General features: G+C 43.1%; 1 long non-coding RNA gene across 1 annotated transcript; it reads left to right on the plus strand.

The window, feature by feature from the left end:
- The first annotated feature begins 5,580 nt into the window (after window positions 1-5,580).
- On the plus strand, window positions 5,581-9,878 carry LOC140222497 (uncharacterized). The gene is made up of 2 exons (XR_011898028.1): window positions 5,581-8,600; window positions 9,578-9,878. It is a non-coding gene; the product is annotated as an uncharacterized lncRNA (long non-coding RNA).
- The last annotated feature ends 267 nt before the right edge of the window (window positions 9,879-10,145 follow it).

Genomic DNA, 10,145 nt, shown 5'->3' on the forward strand with positions numbered 1-10,145 from the left:
GCAGTTGTATCGGCTGATTGGAAGAATTAAAAGGGATCGGCCGATTGGAAATTGCATCGGCTGATGGAAAATGGGATCGGCCGATTGGAGTTGTATCAGCTGATTAAAAAAAAACAACGGCCGATCGTAGAGAAAGATATCGGCCGATTAGCAGTTGGAATTAAAAAAAAAAAGGGAAAGGCCGATTACTACTTTTGTTGGTAATCGGTCTAGCAAATTGCAGCCTAGAATATAAATGGTTCGGCCAGGATGAATAGTGGCAAGCATTAAACCGAAGAGCCAGCCGGGGCTAGTTGTGTACACACTGACGATAGAAAAATATATGAGATCTATTGAGTCATCAGGGACAGCCAATGACTAAATTTGCAAGAATCTCAGCCGATTGTGTAGTACAATCAGTCATCGGCTATGCCTCAACTCATGGGAAACTTCCAGCACCCTCAGATTGGAATGTACTGGCAGCAGAACGCTGGAGTTCAACTCCAGCCGATAGGAGGCCACGCACCCCCAGCTTTTGGAGTTCAGCCGATTGCCCAGTTGCCAAATCGGCAGGCAGGGGTTTAGCATCATGACGGACATCAGCAGGTTGAGTGGGTAAATTAGATAGCCGATGTGATTCAGAATCATTTCGATTTGAAACCCAGGGAGCAGGGAGCAGGAGTACATGCATCGGCAGCCATGAAGGATATATATATATATATATAAACGGGATAGCCAATGGAGGAGTCTGACCTGAAATCAGATCGGCCACGGAAGGGGTATGAAGTTCTCCATTCGTTGTACACTAGGCGACCATGACGAAAGAAAGAGAAAAAGAAAGGAGCAGTCGGCCGATTGGGAAAAGAATTGATAAAAAAGGAGGAGGCAGTCGGCCGATGGGCAAAGGAACGAGTGAAAGCAGGGCAAAAGAAAAAAAGAAAGAAAGAAAGAAATAAGAGAAGCATCGGCCGATTGATTAGAAAAAAAAAAAGAAAGCATCGGCCATATTGGTGCGTTGACAAAAGAGAGGGGCATCGGCCATTCGTGCATCTCCTTATTGATAAAAAAAAATCGGCTGATTGAAAATTGGATCGGCCGATCAAAAGTTGTATCGGCCGATTAAAAAAAATTATATATATATATATATATATATATACATCGGCCGATTGAAATAAAGAAAGCATCGGCTGGCTGGTTCAAAAGATGCATCGGCTGACTGGTTCAAAAGATGCATCGGCCGATTGAGATAAGGGAGCATCGGCTAATTAAATACATCGGCCGATTGGGATATATATATATATAAGGGTATCGGCTAATTGAAAAAATTGCATCAGCTGATTGAAAATTGGATAGGCCGATTGAAAGTTGTATCGGCTAATTAAAAAAAATGCATCGGCCGATTAACTGCTTGGCAAAAGGCATCGGCCGATTGCTTCGGCCGATTGATTGCTTGGCGATAAGCATCGGCTGATTGCTTGGCCAATAAAAAAATTCAGCTGATTGGATCAAGGAAAATAGTATCGGCTGCTTATAAAATATATTGGATATTAATTTCGAAGCATGAAATATTCATACTTCGAAACTGGGGGGCCTGTGTTGACAACAAAAGCTTGCTGGTTACTGCACCAAGTTTTGGTGTCAACAGACTAATTTGTTGTTTCTACTGCTGGCAATGCCGATGGTGTTCTTTATATTTGAAGAGGAGTCAACGTGGCTTTGGATATTGCAATCAGACGTCATTAGCTCTGAAGACAAGTATCAGACTTCTATAATTAGTTTCGGAACATGAAGCATTCATACTCCGAAACTGGGGGGCCTGTGTTGACACCGGATTTTGACAAATCCTATAAATTCAGAGTACGAGATAATCGGAGTCACGTACAACAATAAGAAGCAAGCATGCATGCACATGGGCACGGAGTCCAAATCGGCTTCATTGGATTGATCGGCAAGTAGAGGCAAAGATGATATAAAGGAAAGGCCAGCACGTATGGATAAAAATAATTAGAATATACAACATGGATTCTGGTGCACTTTACATGCCATGCGTGGGAGGCTTCCAGAATAATTATGCATGCGGCCGATCTGTGCATGTACGGGAGGTTGTTTCATAGAATAAAATATTTTAGAGATAGAGTTGGGTTAGTTAGAGATAGAGTTTTTTTATTAGAAAAGATTGTGTACGTGACTTGCCTTGTGCGTGGTTAGATGCCAATTATGTAACGTCCGCCCTATAAATATAAAGGGACGTGGCCATTGTAAAGAATAATCACACGATCAATAATACAACATATTTACCTTTACCTTTCGGCTTCACGCCATTGCCCTAGGAGTAGGAGTAATGTAGCTTCTCGACGAGTTCCTTCTAGCAAGCTGGGCTGCATCGACCTCGATCTCCGGCGAGCTGCAAGTTTCGTCATCAGGTGTTCTAGGCTTTAACCACCGGGCGCATCGCTGTGGTTTCGTCTAGTTTCATCTACCAGTTATCGAGTATCTTGGATCTTTGACTTACGGCGCATCGCTTCTGTCTTGATCTACGGTATTCACCAGTTATCCTGCCTTGATTAAGCTTGCATCGGCTGATATTTATCTGTTCTTTCGTCTTGCCGTTCAGTTTGCTTTAATTAGCTTTAGATCGGTACATCATAGACGATAGATCATTTAATAGCCTGTTGCATCTTAATCTTGGTTACCCCTTCGAGTGCTGTTGGGAGTAAGTTCCATTGTGATTGGATTCATCAGCTGGCGGGGTTCAGATTAACATCCTGCTAAATATTTCTAGACTGCAACTACCGGGCGCATCGCTGTGGTTTCATCTAGAGATATTGGTGGAGAGTTTAGTTTAGATCTCATCGGTTTGTGGCTCTAGCTAAGGTGGAGCGGCAGCTCAATAGCATCCTGTTTTCTATCGGCTGCCTGGCCGATGGTTATTGTAAATTATATTAAATCGGCTGGATGGCCGATGAATCACTCACATTCATCGAGGCACTGGAATCGGCTTCACAACTAATATATTTATCATGATTTATTTTGTAGACTCTACAGCGGGGAGCATCCTACTCTGCTTCCTCGATTGCTACTCGGGCTATCACCAGATTGCCCTTGATCCAGCCAACCAAGACAATATGTTCATAACACCCTTTGGCATCTACTGCTACAACACCATGACCTTTGGGTTTAAAAATGCTGGTGCCACCTACTAGAAGGCAATCCAAGGTTGCCTCGCAACACAATTGCATAGGAACGTCGAGGTTTATGTCGATGATGTGGTTATCAAGAGAAAGGATGATGAAAGCTTCATAGCCGACCTCGAAAAGGCCTTCAACAGCCTCCGGGCCTACCGCTGGAAACTTAACCCCGACAAGTGTGTCCTTGGTGTCCCGTCTGGCAAACTCATGGGCTTTATGGTCAGCCAGCGAGGCATCGAGGCTAACCGCGTCAAGGTGGATGCAATCAGAAACATGTCAAAACCATCTAACCAAAAGGACATCAAGAAGCTCACTAGCATGATGATGGCCCTCAGCCGTTCATTAGCAAACTTGGAGAAAAAGGTCTACCCTTCTTCAAGCTCCTTAAAAAGGCAGACAAATTCATGTGGGATGATGAGGCCAGCAAGGCACTCGAAGAGCTCAAGGCTTTCCTCACCACTCCTCCTGTTATGACGGCTCCGGATGACCAAGAAACATTGTACCTCTATATCTCTGCAACAACATATGTTATTAGCACCGTCCTAGTTGTGGAGCACCACGAACCCGGCCATGCTTATGTGGTGTAACGTCCAGTGTATTACGTCAGCGAAGTCCTTAGCAACTCCAAGACCTGCTAAACCCAAGTCAAGAAACTGCTCTACACAATGCTGATATCATCAAGAAAGCTGCATCACTACTTCCAGGTGCACAAGATCTGTGTGGTATCCTCGTTCCCCATTGGTGAAATCCTCCACAATAGGGACGTCAATGGCCGAGTTGTCAAGTGGTCTATAGAGCTCGGCAAGTTTGATCTCGATTTCTGCCCACGTCACGCAATTAAGTCTTAGATCCTAGCCGACTTTGTGGCCTAGTGGACAGAGATCTGGAAGCCACCCTCTCTGGAGAGGCCAGAACACTAGACCATGTACTTTGATGGTGCCCTTAACCTCGAAGGAGCCGGCACGGGGGTCTTCTTCATATCCTGTAAAGGCGAGTAGCTCAAGTATGTGAGATCCACTACAGGACCACCAACAGTGGCACCGAGTACGAAGCTCTCATCCACGGCCTCCACATAATTTCCCTTGGAATCAAGCATATACTCGCTTACGACGATTCCAAGATTGTCATTGAGCAAGTTAACAAGAATTGGGATTGCACTAAGGACTCCATGGACACTTATTGCATGGAAATCCACAAACTTGAGGCCCACTTTGATGGCCTTGAGTTCCATCATGTCTCCAGGGACCATAATGTTGCTGTCGACGTCTAGTGTATTTGTACCAGATCTCCGTTAACCTTCCATCAAAATCTTGGACCTGGACCAGGCCAGCTGTGACAGCTCGGGTAATTAAGAAACTAAATCAAAGAACCAGCAGAGGGATTAAGGAATAAATTAGAGCTAACTCCAAATTGCTAAGAGTTAAGATTCAAGAACATCTCAAATTTTGCCAAGTCTTAAAACTCCTTCCTGTTGATGATCACCTAGAGATGCCAATAAAAACAAATTTTATATAAGAACAAAAATTTTGGACAATATGAAAGTGGTAGGTCTTTTCAAATTGAACACCTTTCCCTTCAAAGCACTTCTTCTTATTTTGAGTAGAGGGAGCTCAAAACTCAGTTGAAGTTCGGTAAAATTTCAAAATCCAATTCAAAAACAGCTTTGGTCGATGCTCTACCAAAGATACCACAATCCTAATTCCAAATCCATCAAGTTCCTCATATGTCAGCCGCTATAAATGTTATAGCCCATACCTTGAACTCCAACTTTTATTTTTGGAAATGCAAGCACAAAGTCCAAACTTGGTGAGAAAATACACGTTAAACACAACACCTTTGCACGACATGCATCACAAGCATCTTTGTGCATTATTGAGCATCATGAACATCCTTTTGTGCATCATTGAGCATCATGAGCATCACTTGTGCATAAATAAGCATTTTGACCATGCATTGTTTAAGTGCCCAGAAATTGATTGTTTATTGTTGAAAAACTAAATTTGTGAAGCAACCCCAATTTATTTTATACAACTGTGCCTCTTTTTACTTTATTCAAATACTAGATACACTTTAGTAATTTTACAATATTTGTAACAAATTTTTCAGAAGTGTTTGCTTGGGTTAAAAATTCATTTAAAGTTCAATTTTAGCTGTTTTGTTTTATCAGTTGCGTGCAAAACATAACAGATTTTGAGCTGATTCTGGTTGCATTGGATTTTTGGTGATTTTATCTTTCCAACGAGTATTTTTGGGCAATTTTCAGACACCTATAGCTAGGTCGTTTAAGGAAGCAAAGTTTAATGGCTGAAAAATCCGCGAGCCCACATGGCACTCGCCCCATCTTAAACCTCCCACCAATTGCACACCCGTCACTGGCATGCAGCCCAAAGATCACCGGATTGGTCCCTCTCCAGCCCCTGCAGGGCTCCTCCTCCGCCCATAGGCCACCCGAGCATCCTCCCACGTGCCTACCCTCTCTCTCCCACACCTCCCATTGCCCCTGGTTGGCCGGCGCTCCTCCTGGACGGCATGAGTGCCACCAGGCGCAACACCTTCAACACCGCCCCTCACCGCCAATCCACAGCCCCCGTGCTGTGTCACCCTTATCTCCTCGCGCCCATCCTTATCCTCACCTCGTCCAGCCATAAAACGACCCTCTCCTCCAAACCAGAGCCTCTCAAACCTCAAAGCTCCAGGAGCTTTTCCCATGGCCAAGTTCTTGAGACACCTTCGTTCCCTGACCGATTCCTCCACCATCCGCCTCCACCAAATTCCTCTCTCCCAAAGATGTGCCACTCCCTTGGCTTCCTCCTCAGCCCCTCCTTGTCGTCAATCATCCATCGAGTCGACAGGAATCAAAGTTTCCCCTAAGTTACAAACTTCTCCACCGCCACCGTCGACCTCACATGGCGCCCCATGCTCCGACCTTCCTCGTCGCCAACCAACGCCTCAAATGGGACCTAGATGAGCTCTAATCATGATGCTCACATTTGTTTCCCCTGTTCCTTGAGTATCTGCACTCGTTTTTGGCCATGCCACCGGCCACATGTTGCCGTCCGCAGAGCCCCTGTGCGCCGCCCCCGTTTCTCCCCACCTGTGCTGCTCCAAGGAGTCCCCTGGCCTTGGGCAAGGTGCTGCCGCCTCTCCCTACAGCAACGCTGCCTTCTCCACCCCTGTCGCTGGCCGGCCAAGCGCCATTGTGTGGTTATGCTGCGTTCTGTTGCGTGGCTGGAGGTAGAAGAAAGGTTGGACCTGATTGCTTGGGAAATAAAAGATCTAGGGGGTTATCCATAAAGGGTTGGTTTTATGTTTGAAGGTGGATTCTTTCTAGGGGCTCGAGCATAAAACGCAGGGGGTAGATTGTTAATAAAAGGGTAGAACCGTGAGAGAGAAGGTTTTTCTAGGGGGTAGCTTGGAAAGTATTTTCGGGTTGGATTTGTTCGCTAAAGTTAAAATGTTGCAAACTTTGAAAATGCATAGAAACTAGTAGAAAAATGCTAAAAATGTGATTCTTATTGTGTTGGATTCCTTGCAAAGTGTAGTTTTTTTTTAGAACTGAGTATGTGCATGTTTCTGCCATGTATTTTGTGCTATATTTTATTTTATGTGAAGGCCATTAAATGCATTATAAAACACCTAGTGCTCTAAAAATGGTGAAATCACTTTTGTTAGTTCACTTGCGACATGCATGTTCAAGATATGAAAGTTGTGCCACTGGATTTGATGGTGTTCATAATGTTTTAGGTTAAAACCCTTATTGCCATGTTCATATTGCTACATGCATGATAAATAGTAGAAAAGTTTTTAAATGATGAAACCAACTCTATTAGCATTTGTGTGCCACATAGAATCTAGGTGAAGTGATGTTGATACTTTCATAGTTAATTTACAAACCTTTTTAGAGTTTAGGTGTTCAATGGTAGTTTAACTTGTTTAATCTATAACTCTACATTAAAAATTGAGTTTAATGCAAATCCAACTCTCATAGTGTTATATTGTTGTCTTCTGCTAGTGAGTTTCATATCATGGTGATTTCTCAACAAATGATTAGAATCATGCAATTGCGTGCTTGCTTTTGATCTATCGTGGAAAATAGTGCCTCTCGTCATGATTGTATGATTTTAAATGGTTGATAGCTAGATGACATAGCTCTAAAACTTGTTGTAGCTTTGTATGCTTGTCTTTCCACTTAAAGAAATATCTAACTAGCATGTTAAAATCTTTGTTCATGACAGAATGTGACATTTGTGTTATGCCCATTTAATCGTGCTAAAACAATGGTGTAAAAGGGAAACTATGAAATCACTCGTCTTAGTCTACATGCATGTTTGAAATCCTTAGTCAAATAGTCGTCCCTCACAGTGGCATGGATTAGTCTTGTGGTGTCCCTAAACTTATTTCTTTATGTTAGCAATATGCTTGGTCATAGAAACAGGGTTAGTATTTTCCTACAAAACTCTTAGGCATACTTAGCTTAATATGTGTGTAGCTATGGTGAACCCAAATTCTGATAATGTTTTCATGTATGTCCTGTCATTTAAAGAAAATGCCAACCGTGTTATCTCAGGAGTGGTCTTTAGTATTTGGTTGTATTCTTTTTCAACATTGAGATCTTTGTTGTTGTTCGTTCCTGATTTCATGCACCTCATATGCTCTCAAGTTTCATGCATTCATGAGCATTTTGCACTGATACCATCATTTCTAATACATGCACACATTTCATTCTTTTAGAGAGCAATTTGCCAGAGAACATCACCTTTGAACCCACAGCTGAGGGTGGCATAGAAATCAAGTTTGAGCCCAAAGAAAACCAAGGCAAGCCACTAAGCATGTTTGTTGCCTCCTACATTTAAAATGAAATTGTTACTATGGGTTGCATCTGGGTGATAATAACTTAATCTTGCAACTTGCTTAGTCATGCTTAGTCATAAAATGATCACTTAGTAAAAGAAACGGTCATAGGTTAATCAACACCTTTACTAATAAGGTTCTTTAAGTTGTTTAAAAATTCAGAAATAGGATAACTTTCCAAATAAGTGTTAAGCAACCCTAAAGTGAACCCACCCTTCTTTTGTGAAGTTTAAATGATTTGAACTTAAGATGTGTACACAATCACCATCAAAGTCAACTCTGAGTTTTAAATCGCAACACACCTTACTTGATAAGAAAATAAATGGTTATAACCTTGTCTATGTGAATGTGGTCCAAATGCACCCTAAGCTTTTACAACGTTAATGAAATGCAACCTACACATAAAAGCATGAAACTGAAATCTTGCATATGCATCTCGTGTAGAGCTATCCGCGCTGATGGAACGTACGAGCTCATCCTAGAACGTGAAGCAGGAGGGTGTCTGCTGAGCTGAATGTGATCAAGGCAAATCAAGGCTCGAACCAAGTTCGAAAGAGCCCAAGACTGAGTTAGGACAAGAAGGCAAGCCCCGGAGCATAACCCAATTTTCTAAATTTATGCACTACTTATGCTAGATATGTTTGTGCATTTAAGTTCATAGGAGTTTCTTGGAACCTTAGTTGCATGATCCTAGGTACCTATGTTTTGAATACTAGCATGATAGGTCGTGTAGTTGCTATGCTAAATAGGAACTGGGTAGAAGTCGAGTGATTTTCTGTCACTCGCGAGTTATAGGAGTTGCTTGTTTACTTATGTTGAAACCATAAGGATGACAGATGGGGCCGGACAATTGGTTCTGAATTGGTGGATTGCCCCGTCTGTCTAGAAGAAAGCTGCTAAGGTTGTAATGTGTCGGCGTTCATGGTCAAGTGTTTGAAAGTACTAAGCTCATACCTAGTATGGGATAGGGAAGCCTAGTACCTAATTGGTCCGGGATGTGGGCATACTCCCTAGTCTCCTTGGAACTTGGTTCCCCTGCTGCAGCATGTGGGTACAAGTGCAGTCACGGTACGACGTCTTTCGGGACTGTGGGGCCTTGTATCCAAGGGAAGTGGGCCCTAACCACGTATCGGGGATTGATGGGGACGGCTGACATGTGTGGACCTGGTGTGGTACGCATATATCATGGGTTTAGGTTCACCTTGCAAGGTTAGAAACTCGATTCAAATCATCTGCCTCTCACAATTTGAGACTGTTTGATCACTATTCCGCATTGAGTAAGAAGTGGAACAAAGGATGATGATTAATACTGATTCTTGATTAAGTTTGCTTGATCAACATGCTTGCTTAGAATAGGTGCTTACCAAGACTAGATAATCAACTAGAACCTGATGCTAAAACTTGAAAGTAACGACCTACCTTAGCTGCTTTTGGCAAAACAAACACCTCAGCCAAAAAGCCTTGGATGTCTAGGAGTCGGTGGAGTAGTTACCACCTGACGGGTAAGCTTTGTTGAGTATTAGTATACTCAGCCTTGCTTGTGGCTATCTTTTTTTCAGGTGCTATTGTTTGCTTGGTTGCTAGTGTGACTCGGCCATCCCAACTCCCTCTAGGTTGGACTGTTGAGTGGGACCCATCCTCAGCCAGCGAGGATCGTTGTGTCTAATATCATGGCAGGCTTCACCATGGTATTGTGTCTCGACGTTAGACTTACCATTGTTTTTTCGCTACTTTTGAACTCTGAAATCCACTTTATGCTTTTGACATCCTGAGTTGTAATAAATGAAGTTGGGATCTGTAATAATTTATCTGGATTGTTGTAATCTCTGAACTCGTCTTCGTGCGAGTATGCTTTGTTTCGATCTGAGACAAGTGGTTTTACCGGGTGAAACCTGACGGACTGCCATTTTAACTTGATTAAAGTGTCTCCTCGCATATGAGATGACGTTGAGTACACTTTAGCCGGGTTAATCTGGGCGGTTCCGCCACACCAACAACACTAGCGCTCAGGCCTTGGCCGACCTAAAACCCACTGACGTCCTGATGATTGAGGCGGAAGAAGATTGGCGCACCCCGTTCACAACCTTAATCAGCAACCAGATGGTGCCAGAGGATAAAATAGAGCAT

Source organism: Setaria viridis, chromosome 4 (genome assembly GCF_005286985.2).
Source record: "Setaria viridis chromosome 4, Setaria_viridis_v4.0, whole genome shotgun sequence".
NCBI classification, from domain to species: domain Eukaryota; kingdom Viridiplantae; phylum Streptophyta; class Magnoliopsida; order Poales; family Poaceae; genus Setaria; species Setaria viridis.